This window comes from Tenrec ecaudatus, chromosome 7, assembly GCF_050624435.1.
Source record: "Tenrec ecaudatus isolate mTenEca1 chromosome 7, mTenEca1.hap1, whole genome shotgun sequence".
Lineage (NCBI taxonomy): Eukaryota > Metazoa > Chordata > Mammalia > Afrosoricida > Tenrecidae > Tenrec > Tenrec ecaudatus.
The window spans coordinates 68,054,475-68,076,608 of NC_134536.1; positions in this window are offsets into that span (position 1 = coordinate 68,054,475).

A 22,134-nucleotide genomic window follows, 5' to 3' on the forward strand; every position below is an offset into this window, starting at 1 on the left:
GCTAGAATCTGATGATGACTGAAACAGGGTATGAGGAAACCATCACGCAAGGGGACCAGAAATATAATTCATCTGAGTGTAGGGAGCCACGGGGTCAGCCTTGATTGAGTAGGGATTAATTTAGATGTAAGCGGTGTATTTATTAGGCCCAATTTTAAAACGGACTCCACTTTTATTTGTGTGACCCCACGTGTCTTTAAGTGATCATTTTAGTTAAACAAATTAAAATTATATGCAGAATTCTATGTCAGCCAATGGAGTGATGTCAATTACATTAAATTGACGGGGTCCGAGCACCCGGTGGCTGCAATGTGAAAGCAGCGGTCAGTTTCGGAATAAGCTGACACATTAATTGAGGAAGAAGAAATGTCTACTGCTTCTCCTTATGCTTGCTTCATTTATAATGACCAGAATTTTTAGCTGTACTTAGTGGATCGAAACAGGTGTGCTTAAGGACAGTTTTAACCACGGGATTAAACAATACCCTTCGACTCTTAAATAACAAAAAGCCAATAAGTTCACCATTCATTTTTAAAGCAACTTTTAAGGGTTTCCCATGATTGCTACTTAAGGTCTTGGTGCAAACAGATCACTGGAGTCTTTTTGGTCCGAAATCCCCATCTTCTGTTGTCAGTACTTGGGGCTGAGCTACTTCTTGGCTTCCTCTCAGTGCACTTTCATTTAATGTTTCTTCCAGTCCTGAGGCTTTTTTTTTTTTTTTTTTTACTTTGTAGTTCCTAGTTACACTCTGGATAAATTTTCAACGACAAAGTTTCTTTATCCCATTATATCATAAGCAAAGGAAGTAAGGGTAGTGGGCGTAAACGGCTTGAAGTTAGGGTTCGTGTCTCCTTCTACTACTTTTGGCATAGATGCCCTTCCTGTCTGCGCCTCATTTCCCATTTCTGTAAATTAAATAGGTGGGCTTTAAATGGTCTGTAGAGTTCCCAGCATCTCAAAAACTTCTATGCTTATTAATGAGAATGGAAGAAAGCGGGGAAGAGTTTTTTACACTTGGTTTCTCTGTGATTCAGGGTAAAAGCCAGAAATGAAGGTTGACATTACAGACCGTGGCTTCCCTCCGCTTGGGCTGGAAGAAAAGGCTATTAATGCGCGAGTACAATGGAAGGTGACACTTCTGTTTGGAGTAGCACGGAAAGTAAGTCAACAGGCGGTGTCCTGATGGCGCAGTTTTCAAGCATACGAAGGAGGTTCCGAGCTGTCAAGCGCTTTGCTCTTCGAGTCAAAGTTTAAACCATTATGCCAGAGATAATTTTCATTCAAATAATGTAATGCAGAGAAGAAAATGATCCAGACAGATAGCTGGATCGGTATTTCCTCTGCTCCAATGAATTGTTCACCACAAAAATAGCCTGCAAATGGAGTAGGGATTTTTCTTTCCTTTCATGCTATCTTCTTCTGAGAACTGCCCGGGATATCATCGCCCGTCCCCCCTGGTTTATGTGCTTCTCTCAGATACGCCCGCCCTGCGTGGGGGAGAAACGCTCTGGGCAAGTGATCATAGAGGAGGAGTCCTCAGTGCACAGACACCGGGTGAGTGTGAGAGCAGAGTTGGCCGGCCACACAGCCTCCCCTGAGCTGCCTGGGCCCACGAGGAATTCTGCAAACCAGTATGCAGCCCTGGTACAAGTTAGGAGGGATTGCGTTTTACTATGTTTCTTTTTTCTTAATTCAAAGACAGAAAGGAGCCAATGAAATCCATAGAATTTTAGCGGAACAATGTAAGTTTAATTTGAATCTGTGGCAAGGTGGAATAGTTATAATTCCGTTGCTAATTCCTACATTCATTTTTTTAAGGAAAGAATTTTTGAGTTAAGAAAAAATAATGCAGGAGTCTTTTCCTTCCAAAATAAACTAGAGCGGGAGCTCTGCAAGGCTCTTCCAGATGTTCATTTCTCTTCCCGAAGTTTTTAAACTAAACATTTACCTGGTGCCGCCCTGCTTTGTGAACAGGCTGTCACTCAACACGGAATGAGACTGTGTTGAGTGGCACATGCTGTTTTATTTTCCTTTCATTTTTCAATTTGAAGGAAATTAAAACTGCTCCTTCAAAAGACTTTAAAATAATTAATTATTTAACATTTTGGCCTTTAAAAATAAGATTGGCTTTTACGTCAATTACTAGATTGAATGACCATGTAAATGTGACGGCTAATGCAGGGACAATTTATATTTTAAGTTATTTTCTTGCATAAAATTATAAATTTGAGTGACAGGATTGCTAGCATCACAGTTGCCAATAATGTTTTAAAGGAAAGACACAACAGAATATAAATGCTCCAAAGTATTCCGAAATACAGTAGGCGCCTTTAGCTTTATTCTAATGAAGTAACTACATACTATGATTTCTCTTTTCCTTTTTCAAGACTAAACTACAGAGTGTGAGCAGGAAGCTATTTTTTTTCGAGAAAGAATTGCAGATGAATCGCAAACTGCAATGCTTATATTATGATGGGATAATTTTTCTCTCCCCCTACCCCCCACCTCCACATCCCCCCCCAGCCCCCGGCTACTGTGGGCTCAGTAATGATTCACAAAGGGCTGGCCCGTCTTCTCATTGTCGTTGCTCCATCTGCAGTGACATGCTTGGCTTGCAGCATCTCTCTCAAACACAATTAAAACTGTTTTCCTTCTCTGCACAAGAGAGCGAGGCAAGAATGAAGCTGATGGAGCTCATCAAGATTTAGGATTAGTAAATTTGCTAGAAGACACAGGTTTGTCTAAGTGAGGTTAATAGTGTGTGCCGAAATCAATGCTCTGAAACCTCAGCGGGGCATTCAATCTGACTGCGGCACTACCTGAGAGTTGCTTATAATTCACATAGGTGGTTACGCGCAACTGCAATGGCCTTCTAGCAAATCTCTATAGCGTAAATTATGAGTGAGGGCTAGATGTACGCTACAGAGGAATGTTCCAAAGAAGAGTAGTGTAGGGCTCTCCAAAGCTGCAGGTGAGGACCGAACGGAACACGGGGCAGGAGAACTGAAACCCTGGTAGAGGAGACTCAAGATGGCCACTCCCTTTGGAAAGGGTGACAGTCCTCCGAATGTAACACCGAGAGAGACGGTTTTGCCAGTCCTTTGGTTTGTCATGTCCCTTAGAATGGAAGGGGATTCAGTGTCATCAGCTGTGATGGGGCGAAGGACTCCCTAGAAAGCAGGGGTAAACGAGAAGTCCTTGGGGGCACAGAACTGGGAAACTGCTTTGAGCGGAAAGGGTGGTCGGTTGCTCTTGAGTTCAAGGATTTCATGTCCTCCTTGAACAACTTAATTTTAAAGGAAAAATGAAAGCATGAAAATTTGCAGATGAATTCAATGGACTTTCAGGCTCCATTGTTTCATTATTTCTCAACTTCTCTATATAAGCTACCCTCTTAATGTTAGGTGTGTGTACTCTGTAATGTTTTCTATTAATTAGACATCTCAGTGTAAGTGTAAGAGTCCTTGTCTAATATTTTTTTGGAATGTTAGATATGCTCATGCTTCTGGAAATGCTCTAGGAATTTCTTGGAAAGAAATTAGGAGTTACTATATGGATTATACGCATTTTACTTCTGAATTTAAATCTGAATGTTTTCCTTCAATAACTTTACCCCAAACTAGGTGACTAACAAGATCATTTTATTTATTTTTATGAAAAAACAAAATGTGAACTCTAAGAAACACAAACTTATTATCTTTGAGAAGTTTTGTAAATATGCTCCTTCTTACACTGGGAAACTGGGAAGGCTTTACACTTTGCTACAGTGCATCACCACAAAGAAGTTAGGCCTGGCTGAGACACGCCACAATGACTGCACTGAAGGGCAAGATTGATTAAAACTTGGCTATAGTAGGATACCCACTTGTTTCTTGGGAACTAATTGAACTATTTTTTTCATCATATTTTGGAAACAATCTTACACAATGAAGTACAGGGAACAACAGTGCATCTGTCCCTTTTTCTTTCTGCAAAATAATCCTTTCCCATATTGTTTAAACTTTGTTGGGAATGTAGTAAAGAGAGAGTAAGGAAGGTAAATGCAAATCAGTGTGATAAAAAGAGGGTTTTAAACAATTGAATTAAAATGCATTCAGATTTTCTTCTCTCTCAAATGATAGATAATGATGTTCTAATGGTACTCAGTTAGGCTCAAAATAAGAGATTAGTTTTCTCATTAAATATAAACACATAGTTTACCAAATGGCATACATGTTTCCATGTTCCCACAGTTTAAAGAAAGCATGAACACCGGGCACTCCATACTCTATGTTGTTTCCACCACTAGCTCTGGTTGTATTTGTTTGGTTCATCTGTTTTGTTTTACAGAATGAAGTTTTGTTACTTTTTCCTTTTGCCTATATTGGTACCAACATTTGGGTAATTGAACAAAGTACGTCATCTCTGTCTTCACTCTATATCTTACATAGATATTTTGTATGTTGTTTCCAGGTGCCATCAAGCTGCTTCCGATGACTGTGCGCAAGAGTATGAAACGCCGCCCGGTTCTGTGGCATCCTTCAAGGATTTTGATACCAATCAAATGTTTCAAAAGCCGATGAAGCCCTGCAAGCACTGACTCATCTATGCCAGGAAATTTGGAAGGCGGCTCCTTGGCTAACCGTCTGGAGGAGATTCATTCTAAAGAAAGGTGAGTCAACAGATTGCTCAAATTACAGAAAAATACCATTAATATCACATGCAAATGAAATTTTTCTGAAGCTCACCCAACAACAGTTGCAGCAATACATTGGCCAGAGGCTCAGGCTGGATTCAGACACGGAAGAAGGGATATCATTGCTGATGTCACATAGATATTGACTGAAAGCAGAGAACACTAGACAATGTAAAGGCATTTGACTGGGTGAGTCATCACAAACTATGGGTCACCTTGAGAAGAATGGGAATTCCAGAACCCTTCATGGTACTTCTGCAAAACTTGTACATGGATCTCGAGTCAGTTGTGCAAACAGAATAAGGGAATACTGCATGGTTTAAAATCAGGGAATGTGGATGTCAGGATTGTATCCTCTCACCATACTTATTCATTCGGTATGCTGAGCAGACAATCAGAGAGCTGTATTATATGAAGAAAAATTCAGCATCATGATTTGATGAAGGCTTATTAACAAATTGTGATATGCAAATATATGTCTTTATTTTAATAAATAATTTTGTTGGGGGTTCTTACAACTCTTATAACAATCCATACATCAATTGTATCAAGCACATTTGTACAAATGTTGCCATCATCATTTTCAAAATGTTTTCTTTCTGTTCGAGCCCTTGATATCAGCTCCTCTTTTTTCCTTCCCTCCTCTGCCTTTCCACCCTCATGGACCCCGGATAAATTATTATCATTGCCATATCTTAAACCACCCACTGTTTCCCTTTACCCATGTAGCTGTTGATCGTCTCCTGGGGGGTAGGGGTTATACATTGGCCATTGTAGTCACTTCGCTGATTTTCCCCCTCCCCCCCTCCCACCTTTCCCCTATCCTCATGGTATCACTACTCCCATTGCTGTTCCTGAAGGGGTTATCTGTCCTGGATTCCTTGTGTCAAGAGCTCTTATCTGTACCAGTGTACATGCTCTGGTCTAGCCAGATTTGTAAGGTAGAACTCGGGTCATGATAATGGCTGGGGTGGGGGGAAGCATTAAAGAACTAGAGGAATATTGTGTGTTTCAATGGTACCATACTGCACTCTGTCTGGCTTGTCCATTATTTGTGACCCTTCTGTGAGGGTCTACAGATGGGCTTTGGCTCTCCAATCTGACTGCCTCATTTGCATCGATATGATTGTTTGCTTGGGTTCTTCCTCTTCTGCTGCCTCATACCTGATCACACCTTGTGATCACACAGGCTGGTGGTCTTCTTCCATGTGGGCTTGGTTACTTCCCTCCTAGATGACTGCTTGTTTAGCTTCAAGCTTTTAGGATCCCAGATGCTATAACTCTTAATAGCAGGGCACCATCAATTTTCTTCACCACATTTGCTTATGTACCCATTTTGACTTCAGCAATCGTGTTGGGTATGCTGGGTTATTAGAACGAAGTGCTCTTGCATTGAGGGAGTACTTGAGTAGTGACCCAATGCCCGTCTGCTACCTTAATACTTAACATTTAAATATATGCACCAGCCCTATAGCCCTATCATTATATATTAATGTATTTACATATATACATGCCTAAATTTATACCTCTATAAATGTCTTCTGCCTCCTAGTTCTTTCCTCTATTTCTTTTTTTAAAAAAGATCATTTTACTGGGGGCTTGTACAACTCATCATAATCCATACATCCATCCATTGTGTCAAGCACATTTGTACACTTGTTGCTATCATCATTCTCAAAACATTTGTTTTCTACTTGAGCCCTTGGTATCAGCTCCTCATTTTCCCCCCTCCCTCTGACATCCTCCTTCCCTCATCAATCCTTGATAATTTATAAATTATTATTTTGTTATGTCTTACACTGTTCAATGTCTCCATTCACCCACTTTTCTGTTGTCCCCCAGGGAGGGGGTTATATATAGATCATTGTGATCAGTTTCCCCTTTCTCTCCCACCTTTCCCTTACCCTCCTGGTATTGTTACTCTTATTATTGGTATTGAGGAGTTTATCTGTCCTGGATTCCCTGCGTTCCCAGCTCTTATCTGTACCAGTGTGTATGCTTTGGTTTAGTGGGATTTGTAAGGTAGAATTGGGATCATGATAGTGGGGATTAGGGGGAGGAAGTATTAAAGAACTAGACGAAAGCTGTATGTTTCATCAGTGCTATACTACACCCTGACTACCTTGTCCCTGTCATCCTTCTCTAAGGGGACGTCCAGTTGCCTACAGATGGGTTTTGGGTCTCCACTGCACTCTCCCCCTCATTCACAATGATATGATTTTTTGTTCTGTGATACCTGATACCTGATCCTATCAACACCTGAAGATCACAGAGGCTGGTGTGCTTCTTCCATGTGGGATTTGTTACTTCTCAGCTAGATGGCTGCTTGTTTATCTTCAAGCCTTTGACACCCCAGATGCCATATCTTTTGATAGCCATGCACCATCAGCTTTTCCACCACATTTGCTTATACACCTGCTTTGTCTTCAGTGATCATGTCAGGAAGGTGAGCATCATGGAATGCCAGTTTAATAAAACAAAGTGTTCTTGCAACGAGGGAGTACTTGAGTAGAGGCTCAATGTCCATCTGCTACATTAGTACTCAACCTATAAATATATGCACATATATCTATTTCCCCATCATCATATATAAATATATTTACATATGTACATGCCTGTATTTAGTCCTCTACAAATGCCTTTACATCCTAGTTCTTTCCTCTATTTCCTTTTACTTTTCTCATGTCCCACTATCATATTCAGCCTTCATCTGGGTTCCAGTAATTCCTCTCAATTACATTGCTCTTGATCAAGCCCTACCAGGCCTCCTACACCCTCCTTGCCAGAGATTATGGCTCACTTGTTGTTCCTTTGTCCCTGGGTTGGTCAACACCCGCTTCCTTTCCCTGCCTCCCCCTCTCTCATGTCCTCCTGGAATTATTGGTCCCGTTGTTTTCTCCTCCAGATTGCTTATCCCGCCTATTTTATCTAGATAGACATGTAGAGATTATAATCTGCACAAAAAACAAGACAGAGAAAAACAAAGCAACAAAAGAAAACAAAACAAGAACAACAACAATAACAACAAAACACAACCAAAAAAGAGAAAAACCTGTAAATAGTCCCTCTATTTCTTTTTACTTTCCTCCTGTCCCACTATCATGCTCGATCTTATTTGACTCTTAGTACTTTCTCTGGGCTGCATTGCACTTGATCAACCCCCATCAGACACTCTACACCCTTCTCACCATCAGGCTGAAGTCTCCTATGACTCCCTTGTCCCTGGTTTGTTGGCTCCGCCCTCCCTTTCTCCCACCTCCTCCTCTCCCACGTCCCCGCCAGAGCTGTTGGCCCATTGTTTTCTCCTCGGAATTGGTTATTCTGTCTATCCTGCATGGATAGACATGAAAAAAAGTAAGAAAAATGGAAAAAGAGGAAAATAAACAAAGAATAAACCCCAACCCTACCAATAGTCCAGGTGTGTCGGCTGACGCTTCTGCTTTCCAGTCGGATCTGGCGAAGTGCCACACACTGTGCCCCGATTCCAAGGTCTATTTTGGGATTCCTCGGTTCTTCATTGGTTGGCTCCCCTTGCTGTCTGCTGCGCTCCCTTCATGTTTAGCTCCGGTGTGTGTGTGGGGTCAGACGGGTCACCATTCCCACCCACTCTGTGTCCCCAGTGCGGTGCCCTGCAGCCCTGTGAGTCAGTGAGGGGTGTCATGTCTTGTGGTCCAGCCCCACCGCCCTCTCTGTGCATGGGCTCTTCTGAGCAGGGATGTCATCCTCAAGGCTTGGTGGGCAGGGTGCATCTCTCTGTCTCTCTTTCTCCCTTTGTCTCTTCCATTAGTCCCGTGTGGTCTGACAGCCCTGCCCCTGTCCCCAGTTGTATCTCCAGTGCTGTTCTCCATAGTGCATTCCTCTGGGGAGCGGGGTCTATTTAGCTGGGATGGGGATGACCCCACGGACCTTTCTCTTACTTTGCGACTTCATGCCAGAATATGCCCCTTGAGGCTTGGCACCCCAGGTTGAGGTCCGGTCCCTTTCTCACTTTCCTGGGGACACATGAAAAAGATTCTCCCCCCCTGGGGGGTAGTGCCCTGTTCCCCACTATCCCCCCTCCCCACTTCCTGCCCCCCCATCCCCACTCCTTTTTAGTTGGTTGCCATGTGATACGCAGATATTTCATATAGATAAGATAAAAATCTTCTCACTACATTTATGTTGTTGTGGTTACGTGTTGCTGAGTTGGTTCCAACGTAGAGCCACCCTAAGAACAGCAGAGGGAAACACCCCGAAGTCCTGCACCATCAGTATAATTGTTCTCATAGCTGAGCCTTGGGGCCGCCACTGTGTCAATCCATCTTTTGAGGACCTTCCTCGTTTTGTTGCCCCATCTACTTGACCAGCCATGATGCCCTTTCTCCAGGGACTGGTCTTTCCTGATAACATGCCCAAAGGACATGAGCGGAAGTCTGGCTCTCTTTCTCTTTAAGGAATGTTCTGGCTCTACTTCCAAGACAGAGTGTTTTTGGCAGCCTATGGTCCTTTCAATATTCTTCCCCAGGCACATAGTTCAATCCTATGTGAACTACCTGAACATTGAGCTACCTGAACATTCGCACGCGATTGAAAGTACTATGGCTTGAGCCAGGCACACAGTCCTCAACGCAGCGTGCTTGCTTTTCAGCATTTGAAGAGATCTTGTGCAGCAGATTACACTAAGCCCAAAATATCTGATTTAGATAGTAAATGTATATGAATGCATTCTTTAGGCAGCAGAAAGCTTCACCTTTCCTCCTCAGAGTGGCTTGTAAGTTCAAGCTACCGACTGGTTACCAAGTGTGACCCATGATGCCACTGCTCCTTATGACTCAAGCCTTCGATGGAGTCTCTTATGCTGGAACTGTGCCCACTTTGAAGAGCTCAAGTCTGCTCATCCCTGACTATCTACTGACCCTAGACAGGGCACCTGTGAGCTTAGGGATTTCCAGGTGTTGATGGTGGCAGTAATGGCTCTGTGGTAGAATTCTTGTGGTCCATTCAGGAGATTTGATTTGCTTCTAGGCCAATGAACACCAAGACTCACCCTGCTTAGAACCCCTGGGCCGATACCACTGGAAAACCCTCAGGCATGAATGGAATGGCAAGTACATTGGACGGTAATCAAATGGTGGTAGTTTTGATGGAACAAAGTAAACTCAAATTTCTCCCTAGGCTTTCACAGATGAGCTGGGGAGATAAACAAACAGCTGTCTTAGTTATCTAGTACTGCGATAGCAGAAATACAAATCGGTCACATTAACAAACAAAAAGGTGTTTTCTCACAGTTTGGAATGCTAGAAATCTGAATTCAGCGTTCTGACTGAGGGAAAACGTTCTTTCTCGGTTAACCTCAGAAGGAAGGTCCTTGTCTTTTTTCAGCTTCAGCTACTAGACAGTGTTCATGTGTTTTTGCATTTCTACTTCCCTATCTCTGGTTCTCGTTTGCATATTTTATCTTTTATACTTCAAAATGATTGATTCAAGCATCCCTGCTTCATTAACATAACACAGACAACCCATTCCCAAATAGGATTATAACCACCAACTAAAAACACACTGCCATCAATCCAGTTCTGACTCATGGCAGCACTACAGGACAGAGTAGGAATGCCCTGTGGGTTTCTGAAACTTTACCTCTTTATGGGAGTAGAAAACCCTGTCTTTCTCCCCAGGTATAAAAACAACCCCCCCAGACCTGTTTCAGTGCATCCCTCGTGGCACATTGAGACAAGAGTCAGAGAACCACTTCTCATAGGGGTGTGAAGGCTGTGAAATCCTTATCAAAGCAGACTGGGCCACATCCTTTTCTATAGAAGAGCTAGTGACATTTTTGTGGGGGCTACCATTCAATCCACAACAACAGCTATGGCCAATAATTAATCAGTGTCATGGAACAGCAGGGAGGAAGGTGGGCTCACTGGGAGAAATTCCAGAATAGCTACTCAACTAGGTCCCTAGAATAAGGACCTTAGAGCAGAACATAAATACAGACGCTGCATTCTCTGTCTAGAAATGCTTGCCCTCGAAGCCCATGGACTTAGTGAGTGTCGTCATACAGCCAATTCCCTTTCAGGAATAAACTGCAAAGCATGGGCTTCTGGGCAGTAAGCCACGTGTGGCAGGGCAGTTAGCAGGCATTACTCGAGAGAAACCTGGCAGAATTTGTCTTCAAAGCTGTGTATTTAATTTTTTTTAACAAAATAACTTTATCACCTTCAAAGTACTCTTCATTACACTTAATATTTTTGTCAAATCTGTGATTTCATTCTTGGGAACGTTTTTCAGGCTCATCTGTTTTGCTGGCTGACAGCTCCTCCCTCATTTTTTTTCTTCACCTCTTCTATGTCATCAAATTACTGTCTGTTCATGTCCCCTCTGCATTCGCAGAAACAAAGTTCACAGAGCAAGGACAGATGTGTAAGGTGTGTGAGGCAAGAGAGGCATGCTCCCCTCCCCCCCACAAAAAACAAAAACCAAAATCTCGGGGCACTGAGATGGCTGCACGAACTGCTGCATTGACCTGGTGGCAAAACCAGTCCCCCGTCTGTCACAAATCAGGTCTTTTCTTTCTGTCACACACTCTTACGCTTTATTTTCAGAACCTCTAAACAGAAAATCTGACCTGGTGGAAAAAAAACTCCAAATACACCACCAGTCAACATTTTCATCCTTTTGGGAAGTTGTTCAGATGTTCAGAATGGGGTTTGTGATCAATCGACATGTCACCTTTTTTGAAAAACTCGAGTTTTTCCCATAGCGCTGTCCTTGTAAGCTGTGTTCAACATCACAACGGCTTCTGCAGCATTTTTCACGAGCAGGAAACAAAATTTCACACCCATAGCTGTTCTCTTCACCCGGCTATCACAAAAAATGAGGTTCGAGTGAAACTGCGCTTATGAAAAAATTCAGTGACCCGAGAGAACCTTCCCGGGAAATGCTGCTGGGTGCCCTGGGTGCTCGATGCTTGCCTAGCAGGAAAATGTGTACTATGAAAGCTCCACCCCTCAGAGCTTTTTTCCATTTTGGGGGGTGGGTATCCCTCACATATCTACATAAATATATATGCAGATCGACTGAGAAAAAATCTTTTCCACATTAACTTACATAGAATGAGAGGGGAGAGAAATGGAGAAAAATGAAAAAGACAATGACATCTATTGTGCATTTTATGTGACAAAACTAATACACACCATTCTTATTTCCTCTTCTCAACAAACTAGGAGGTCAGTGAAGTGTTTTGTTTTTAAAAATGGTGAACCTTAGGGTCAAGAAGGTGAGGGAGCAACAGTATTAGTAAGCTGGACACCAAGATGGCAGGGCTGTTGTTTGTACCCTGTCTGTGTGCGTTACACGGTCCGACAGAGGAACAAGCCAGCTTTTGAATGTTAGAGTGAATTCACCAGGAGACACTGAATTTCCCAAGACCCTTGGGAAGGGAGGCATAGCTATAGACCGGAGGTGCTAGTTAATGGCCCAGAAACTAATTACCTAGTTATCCATTAGCACTCTGTTTTCCTATCTGTTTGTTGATATAAAAATTAGCGTAATTATTTTGGCCTTGATGATAGGGGTCAGTATGGTGAAATTGAAATAGTCTTAACATTTTAAATCCATTGCCATGAGTGTCTTCGCTAGCACGTTGAGAATATCAAGATTATGGTGCGCACCATCTGTGATTCTAAGTGGGCTACAATGCTCCTAAGTCAGGACGTTACCCATTCACCTATAGGGCCTGCCCACCTGGCACCTGCCTGGCTCTGTTAAATAAGTGTTTGCTGAGTGATGTAAAGCAAAAACATTACAAAAAAATTAGTCTTAGCCAAATAAGTCTGTTAGATTCTAATTTTAAAACTTGTTAATTACTTTTCCTGCTTAAATATTAGGTGGCACATATATATTTATTACCAACAACCTATAATCACTGTGTAGCTTTTAACAACTGAAAAGACTCTTTTTCCTCCTGAGTCTACAATGTAGTCAATTTTGACAAATATATTGCAATAATTATTAGAAATGTATTTCTGGCTTTCTTCCTTGTTTATGCAATTAATTTGACTTCATTGTAATTTTCACTGTTGTTTTTAGGCCATAGCCAGAAGTTTCTAGTCTCTAAAGATTCGTTGACATCTCTTAGAGTATTCCTGATACTAAACCATGTTTGATCATGTATTTAGTTAAAACTGCGAATTTTGCCCTATTTTCTTTCATTTATCAAATTATATTATCCAATAGGTTTTTAGATACTGATCTAAAATAAATACTGATCTAAATTCTAAAATAAAAAATCAATATTGACTTTTTATGATGAAGTATCTTCTATAGAAATAAAGGTATCATACTGTTATGGGAATGACCGTCATTAAACTGAGCCTGACTTTGTTCTTTTGAGGGGAAATCTAAATGTTAGACTGCTTTCTTTAATCTTCTATCCTTTCTTATTTATGGGTAGTGTTCCTGGTATACAATTATGCAACTGATTTTTAAGTCAACATTTTTAATGTATTGAAGACCTCAACTCTTATTCCTTTGTAAGGTCAATTTGTGTATACTTATTTCTATTTTTCATAGTCAATACTTGTCGAATTAATACTAAATGTTAAATGCTGATTCCATTACATGAATTAGCTCATCATGCCAACACCCACCCAGAGAAGTAAGCACTATCAATATTATCAATTTACTGATGAAGAAACTGGATCTCAGTGAAGTTGTACTATTTCATGTGTCTAGGGAAAAGCAGACCTAGAATCAAATCCCTGTCTTTCTGGGTCTAGAGTTTGTGGTCTTAATATTCATGGTACACTGTGTATTGTGAACAAATTCTGATAGTTTCTCACTATTTCAATGCAAGAGAGGATTCTTGGGTCCTTACACGGTTTACAACGATGCGTTGGCTGATTATGTTGAGATGCAGGGTGAGAATGTAGGCTTGCTGTGATGGGTGCTTCAGTTTGTACTTTTATTTATTGTTCCTCATTTTCAGAGGTTATTGTTCTCCGGAAAAGTAGTGTTCTTGAAGATAATGCCCACAGAACTGGGAGTATGACCTTGGATGAGGTTCTTTCACCTGCAAAGAACAGATGTGCGACTACAAGATGGCTTGGAGAATAAAATTATTTTTCCTCGTCCTAAGTCCTCAGGGATAGTGGTTTGAAAATTAGACAAGTCAGTAACTCAGTGATGTCAAAGCAGATCCAGAGCTCTCTGTTTTTCTGCTCCGGCATCCTCAGTGTGTTGACTCTTGTTCTTGGACTAGCCCGCATTGGGTTAAGAAGACTGCAGCAGTTTCGTGTACCACTAACAATCTCATGGCAGCACCAACTGCTTCCTCTGATAGGTCTTACAACAGTGAGAAACAACCTTATTCAGAAGCCTTTCAAACACAGTCCCTTCATGGTTACTTTTGCTATGACTGAATTATATTGCATGTCAAAAAATCAATCCCTAGAAAGAATGGAATGATCAGAATTTGTTTAGATGAAATACACCTCGCATCTACCCTCTCCCTCCGACCTCCACGCCTGGAAGGACATCTAGACCCTCCTAAGGGCTACGGCCGTAACAAATAACTCAAAATAAAAACAAACAAACAAACAACAACAAAAACCCAACAATCCCATTTCTACTAGAAGCTAATTCACATGCCATACAATTTCATAGTTCAGCCATATTGAAAAGAGCTCAGTGGCTCTTCATCACACTCAAGTTCAGAGCATTGTCTCCTTTCTTATATTCACCGTTAGCTCCATTTCTTCCCATCCTCCCCTGTCATGTCCCTGTGTAATTACCCAGTTACTGCCTTGATAGCAACTATCCTGGATTTCATATACAGAAAATCACACAAAACAACAAGGACAAAACTCAGAAAAGCCTCAATTGAAAAGAAAGAAAAATACATTAAAAGCTGAAATGACTTCAAAATGGGTCAAAAGGGAGAGCAAACGATAAGGTGTTAGATTGTACCTAACTACATCTGTCATAGTTGGCTTTACAGTGGGCTCTGAAAGCAAGAGTATTCGCAATCCTGGGCTATAGCGGGAGGGAGTCACCAGAGGCTTAATCCATGTGGGGACCCTGTAAATAGCTTTTGGGCGTTCACTGCCATTCATAGCCTTCTGCAACCAAGTGTTTAGAATTTAAAGACTGATACTAGTTCCTCCTCTGGATTTGGACTTTATTATTTATAATCCTTGGGTCACCAGGCCGGTGTGCTTCTTCTCTGTGGACTTAGCTGACTCCTCACTTAGATGGCTGACTGTTTGAAGACAAGTCTTAAAGATCCCAGATGCTACTATTTCTGATAGGTGGGCACCATCTGACTTCTTCACCACACTTTGCTATCGTACCCATATGATCAATGGCCACTTCATGAAGATGAATGTTGAGTAGGAGCATAAGAGCGAATTGTTCTTAGGTTAGGGCTATGATTAAGTGTGCACTCATAGTTCATATGTCTCCGGTTCACTTTGACGACATCGTTATCATTATGTAATAGAGAACATTATAAGTTATCCCCATGGGGCATTAGGCAATTCTGTTGGGTGTATCATTAATTCAGCCACTGGTATAGAATTTAAAGTACTGCAGAGAAAAGTCAATTACACATGTAAAGGCCAGGTTTTATAGTGCAATCCATAACTGTTGAGTTGTACAGATTAAACACTTAAATGACTGGACACTGTACAAAAAGCGAGGGTTGAGGATAGGGCAGAACTTTTAAAAATGTTCCTTCTCAGAGGCAGAGCCGAACCTGCCAGATTAACACCTGTCACATAAAGCAAAGACAGCGTGAAAACAGTAACTCTTTGGTAGTTCCAGGCCACTGTTATTTAGGCACCCTCAAGACAAGGATCCAAATCCAGGTTCAGATAGTGGTCATGTTTCTCTCATACTGGGTGGTTCATACTTCGGTCCAAGGGAATCTGTTCCTTAAATCTGGTGCATATGAGCTTTAGGTGAAGCCAGTTCACTTTGTTTCCAAACCATAGCCTTCTGGCGTGGTCTGTGAGGAATGTGCACATTGAAAGGATGGAATCTTAAGTCCTTGGTGTCTGGAGCACATGGCATGTGCCACCACGAGCTGCATAGAAACTAGGTTAAAAAAATCCTGTTAGGAACATAATACTGGGCATATTTCCCCCTTGGGTTCTTTATAGGTATTGCAAGTGTTTTCCCAAGTATCAGGACACCCCACTTGGTTTACCAACCAAGGGAAATATAGTTGCCTTTTTCAAGACAGATAACTCCCCGCCCCACCCATCTTGACTTGAATTTCCAGTAAGGTTCACTTATCACTCTTGGAGGCACGTCTGCTGACTTGGGGGTGAGTTTAGAACAATGTGATATGGCAGCAACTGAATGATCTTCTTCCTCCTCCAGTTTGAGAAACTGACCCCAGCTCAGGCGAGACCTCCTCTATGGAAGTGTTTTTTCAGAGGTTGAAATTCAAAGGGTGATACGTGGTTTATAGGTACTTGGCAGACTTTGTTGTTTCAGAGAGTGTCTTAGGAGATGACATGACCTGAGAGCAGAAGTCTACCTTTGTCCTCGGTTTATCCTTATGGTACTGAACTCACAAAATATTTGTCCTTTAGAGATTGGCTTAACTTCACTCAGGATCATAGTTTCCAAACCCATCCATGCCATGGGGTGTTGCATGGTTTCACTATGGTTTTGAAGGGATGCGTGGTATTCCATTATGTATACGAACCAGTGTGTCTTTATGCATTCTTCTACTCTGTTTCTAACTCTATGTTTATTGGGGGTCGAGGTATACACATCGCTTGGATAACAACAACCTTGGATAACAACCACCATTCCCACTGGTTGAAATCAAGCGAGGATTGCATTCCAAGAGGAAGGTCACATGTAAGAAGGACTGGACATTGTTTTGTTCGGTTCTCAGTGGGTTGGAACCGACTAGATGGCATTTCACAACAACTTATTTAACATAGCTTCATGGTGATACATAACTATCCATGGCAGATTGATGACAAAGAGAACTTGCATAAAATGTGCTTGACACATGGGAGGGATGTGTGGATTGTGATAAGAGATGTAAGAGCCCCCACTAAGAGTATTTAAAAAAATTAAAACAAGAGTAAGAGAGAACTTGCATAAGGGTGATGAAAGACTGTTATCAGCAGGTGGCAGCGCTTTGTGAAGTTGGATCGGCTCATAGAAACCCCAAAGGACTGAGGAGAAGAGCCCATGGGGTTTTCAAAGCTGAAATCTTGATGGAATCAGACCGATATGTATCTTTTTCTCACAGAGTCACTGGTGTTTTCAAACCCCAAACCTTGTAGTTAGTTGCCAGTCTCTTAACCACTGTACCATCAGGGCTCAGTCTTCACCACCATTGGTGGAAGAGGTTACTAGTAGGGTCTTTTTGACCTAGGCACAGCCACCTACAGATGGTGGGGGAATGACAGATAAGGGAATTTGTCATTCACTTATATCCATAAATTAGTGACTTTGGAATGAGGAGTTGACTTGGTAGTCCACCAAATTTAATTCATTATTTTATATGCCTTAGACTCTTGTGCAAGGTTTATGGAATCACCAATACAGAATCACCAAGGTAAGATTTAAAAACTTAAGAAAAAGATTTCAGGCAGTGTGGAGAGAAGTTTAGTGAAGGATTTTTCATCACCTGGATACCCGTCATTAAACTTAGCAGATAATACTATCTATGACAGGCAGAAAGTATTATTTAACAAGAGAAAAATAGCTTTCGTCCAGATAATTTAATATTGTTGGCAATAATCAATTACTTTTACAAACAAATTTAAGGAGTTTTAGAAGGGTCATGGACTTAGGTTCTTTTGCCCCAGCCAATACAGGGCTACTCAGACAGAAATTTGAAGAAAGTTCTGATTTAGACCCTGTATTAATTGGTTCAAGCACCAAGTTGAAAGGCCTGAAACTAATGATAAAGCCAAGTAAGCAGTGTGATGAATGAAAGGAAGTGGGAAGAATATGCTTTGGGAGCGGAAGTCCTTTGTCTAGTTGCACTAATCAGTGTAATTTATTACAGGGAATGTCTTCTATGGCCCTGAGTCATAGCTGCTATTCCTTCTATACCGGATGCATTGACTCATTTGTTTAAAAGGAGTCCTTAGGGAAAATAGTAATTTTATGATGGAAAAACAAAATACTGTATTCTTCTGATTATGAAAATAGAACCAAGACTGGGGAAAATGAGATAGGCTGTACAATGACATGTGAACACACATTTGAAAACTTGGTTCCAATTAGCATATAGCGAGTGCTGCATTTATATTAACCTTTGCATATTATACTAACATTTTGGGAAACATTCCACTTTTCTTGTAACTACACGAAGACCTATGATACTTATGTTTTGAATGAGATCACGAAGAGACCGAAGAAACACCAGGAGGTTCAAAAGGAACTTACAGAGGACAAAACTGGAATGAAAAGATGTATATCAAGTTGATCATCAACTTGTTTAAAAAATAAATATCATTTGTGATAGCCACTGCCATTGTCATCGAGCCGAATCTGACTCATAGTGACCCTAATAAGGTTTCCGAGGTTGTCCACCTTTATGGGAACAGAGAGCCTCATTTTGTTTGTTGGTTTGTTTGTTTTTCACAGCTGTTAGTGGGTTTGATCGGCTGACCTTAGGCACTTTTAATATTGCTTACTAGTTTCTACATCATAATTTGAGATAGAGTTAGAGGTGCCCATAAACTAAAGCTTATTTTAAAAAAATAGTGACGCATATGTGAACACAGCCCAAAACACACGATTTCAACCTACTCTTCTTCATGTACAACTCAGATGGCCTCTGAGGGACTTGTCAATAGGTCTGCCTGGTGGAGCCAGTGATCATCAGTGATCAGGAGTGCAACTGCTGGCGCATCTGTGGCAGCGGCACAGAGGATGTGCCCGAGCCTGGGAGGGAAGGGTATTGAAGCCGAGACAGGCTTGCTGGGGGAGGGGACACACGAAGGTGTTCTGGAAGTCGGAGGGAGATTGAAACAACCACCAGAGAGGAAGAGAATGCCCGGACCAAGGCCTGGAGGTGAAGGAATGAGCAGCGATTGCTTTCGTAAAGCGAAAGGGTGGGGTACATTTTCAACCGGAAACCTGCTCAAATGGCTCTTCTGCAAGGATACTGGCACTCAGGAGGGACCCTCTCTTGGCCTCTGTTTTCTGTTGGTAATACTTCCTCTGGGGAAGAGAAATAACGCACACTATAATCAACTAAGGCCCACAATTTCTGGAGGTTTTCAGCGTGTCCTTTCCAAAGTAGAAGGTCAAGGAATAAATCTCCACCACAGAATGTCACGGGCGACATCAGCCAGAGCGCTTGCGAAAAAGAACTTGGCCTCACACAGATGTACAAAGGCAGACAGAAAACCAGACACAGACATATGTAACAATCATGTCAGGAAGGAAAACGTGAAGTGCTCGCGAAATAAAAGCATTTTCTTTGTATGACCTGGATATTAACCTCTTTCCTTCCCAGTGGATAGAGCCAGCATAAATTAGAATCTCTGTGCTTAAAGGGCATATTGAAAATCCTTGGGGAATTCAGCTATTTGAAGACTTTTGGTCTCTATGGTTCTTATACCCTTAACTCTTTGCCCAGAGAGCTTTGGGGTTTCATCCATGTTGAGCCTCGTGAAATTCCCCGGGTGAAAAGTTCTGGCCGAATTCCTTTATTGGGAATCTGCACAGGTTGTGCTTTCAAACCTCCCCCTTAACCAGTTGAGCCAGTGCATTCCGACCTTGCCCGCGTCCGCTGAAGACCTCTGGCTTCGCAGCGTTCTTCTAACTTTTGGATAAGTGAAAACAAATGAGAGAGGCTTGCGATACAACTTACTTTGAATGGCCATATATTTTGCAACTTGCTAAGGCGGGTACAAAGAAGACAGCAAGCTAAATCAGCCCGGCTCAGTGTGGCACTTATGAAGAAAGACTACTTGTTCCAGAAATAAAGCTAAATTTACTTATGCCAGAAAAGCCTACCTCGGGAGCAGAGTCATAAGGGCAGAACTATTTCAGAACAGGGATGGCCTATTTCCAGCATCAAAGTCGCACTGTGATGTTCTTCCTTTGAGACCCACTTCCTTTTGTCATCTCACTCAGAGCGAGCTTTCCGATTATGGTGCGGAACATGGTTGTTGGACTGCAGTTTGCTTCCCCTGCATTCTCCCCTGGTCGTGGCTCCTTTATGTGTGAGCAAATACTTCCTGAACCCACCGACTAAGCTGAGGCTGATTACCAGGCAAGAATGGCTAATTTGATACACAATTGGCTTACTTGACCAATGCTTTTCACTGAACTTTGATTTTGATGAACACATATGCCCTGCCAGATTGGGTACTAAACTGGGAAAGATTGGAGCATTCATAGAGAAAAGTGTAGCTTTTAGATGAGATAGCTTCCTAGTGGTTGGGATTAGAACCTGTTGAAATTCTTTCATCTCTGCATAGTAGTAGAAACACAGGCTATTCTTTTCTTTCAATGAGATAACTTCTTGGATGGAGCACTGGGATATAAAATATTTGGAGTTTAAGAGAACCCACAGAAGCGTGAGTCAGTATTGTCAACGCAATGTGCTAGTGCGTAGCAATAACCTCCAACAATGAAAAGTTTCCCCTCATTGAATTCTAATAGGCTGTTACACAAATGTGTTATTGGGAGTCCTTTCACATACAATTAAACTATTGAGAGCAAAATAAAAGAGTAAACTGAAGGCCAAGGAAGGACGGATGAAATAATACTAAATCCCACTGAGCATGTTATCAGCTTACCACTCACTCTTCTCTCTACAGTCTGACAATACGATGAAAAGCAAATCCAGCCTTTAAGTGTCTGGCGGAAGGCTGCATACACCGAATAAATAGCGTGTTAATTATGGAGATATCATTTTTATTTTCAAAATGAGGCTCATCCTTTAAAAAGATGCGCCCATCATTCCTGTCATTTGGTAACCAGCACCTGCAGCTTTTTCCGGTCTTTCGAACCTGACCAATGCCATCAGATGAAGCCCCTCTTACGAATAGGGTTGCGAGCTCACCAGCTTTCTCATTCTCTTTGTAAAAAATCTTCAAGAAATTATTTAAAGACATGTCTGTACCACCCCCAAAGTGCCAAACTGTGCAATGAACGACAATCTTGTGCAATTAGGAATATTGTCTTATATAACATGATGATTTATAGCAAGATGTCTTGCAACGCTAATCTTTTCAGTTCCTTGTATGTGATCCTTCCCCTCTCTGACTCCGAGTATCCCCGCTGAGCGAGGCGGGATAGAGAATGCCAGGAGGGGACCCAGAGCAGAAAGAGCACTTGAATGCTACCTTCGCTTGATTTGCTGGGGGTTGTGTCGAGCAAAGAGAGGAAGACTGCACATTAACCATTCTGAAACAGAATGGCTGCTCTCCAGTTCAGTGAGCCGGGCACAACTCTACCTGAGTTGCCCTCAGAAGAACTTCCATACATAAAGAGAGGACTCCTTGGCCCCCCTAAGGACAGCGGTGGCCTTGGAACAAAAAAGTTCCCAGCACTAACTGAGATGAGTTGGAAAGAAAAGAGTCGTTCCCTTTACATACGTATTAACATCAGCCTTCCTCAGCTTTCTGAGTGTATGGCAAAAACAATCAATTTTTAAAAATGTATTATTAATTGGTAGCTAATACACATATCATTCCATAGTTCAGTCCTGCCAATTAGAATTGTACAATGGCTACCACAGTCAGTTTCCAAACATTCCTTTTCTTTTTGGACTACTTAACATCGTCTCCCTTTTAACCCCTTCCCAAGGCTCCCCGTCCCCCTTCAATTTTAAGAGTGGCTTTTAAGCTTTTGAGATTCCATCTGTTACTCACCAAAGTGTGCTGTAGAGCATTGTCTCCTGAGCTATGTCTTACCCACAGACCACGGTGCTGAGCCCCCAGGGCCCGAGACTCAGCTCTTCAAGGGATTGCATCAGGTCCAAGCAGCTCTCATAACTTTGCTTCCTGTCTGCTCCACCACGAGGTGGCTATAGTGCTAGCCAACTTAAATAAACATATACGGAGATCCTCCGTCAAATATAAACACTTGCTGGTATTCTCCCAGTAACTGTACCATACTTGTTCATGCATGTACGCAGAGATCACCATGACTGAAGGACTGTCTTTTTTTTTTTTAACAGGCTTGACCTATTTTTTTTTTTAACTCTTGAAACTTCTCAGTGTCTTCCTCTGTAACCATCTAAGTTGCAACTGTTGGTCTCTACCTGCCCCGAGGAGAGGAGAGTCATCAAATTCTAAAGACATATGGACACAATTAGTCCAGGGGACTTCCGAACCTCACAAAAGGCGCTCTCCACAACCTTCACACCAGAAGTACTATGTGGTTGTCACTGCCACTACCAACATTTAGGTGTAGAATGTAAAAAAAGCATGGAACGAGACTCAAAATCAAAAAAGAGGTCAGGGTTACTGGTTAGATAGAGA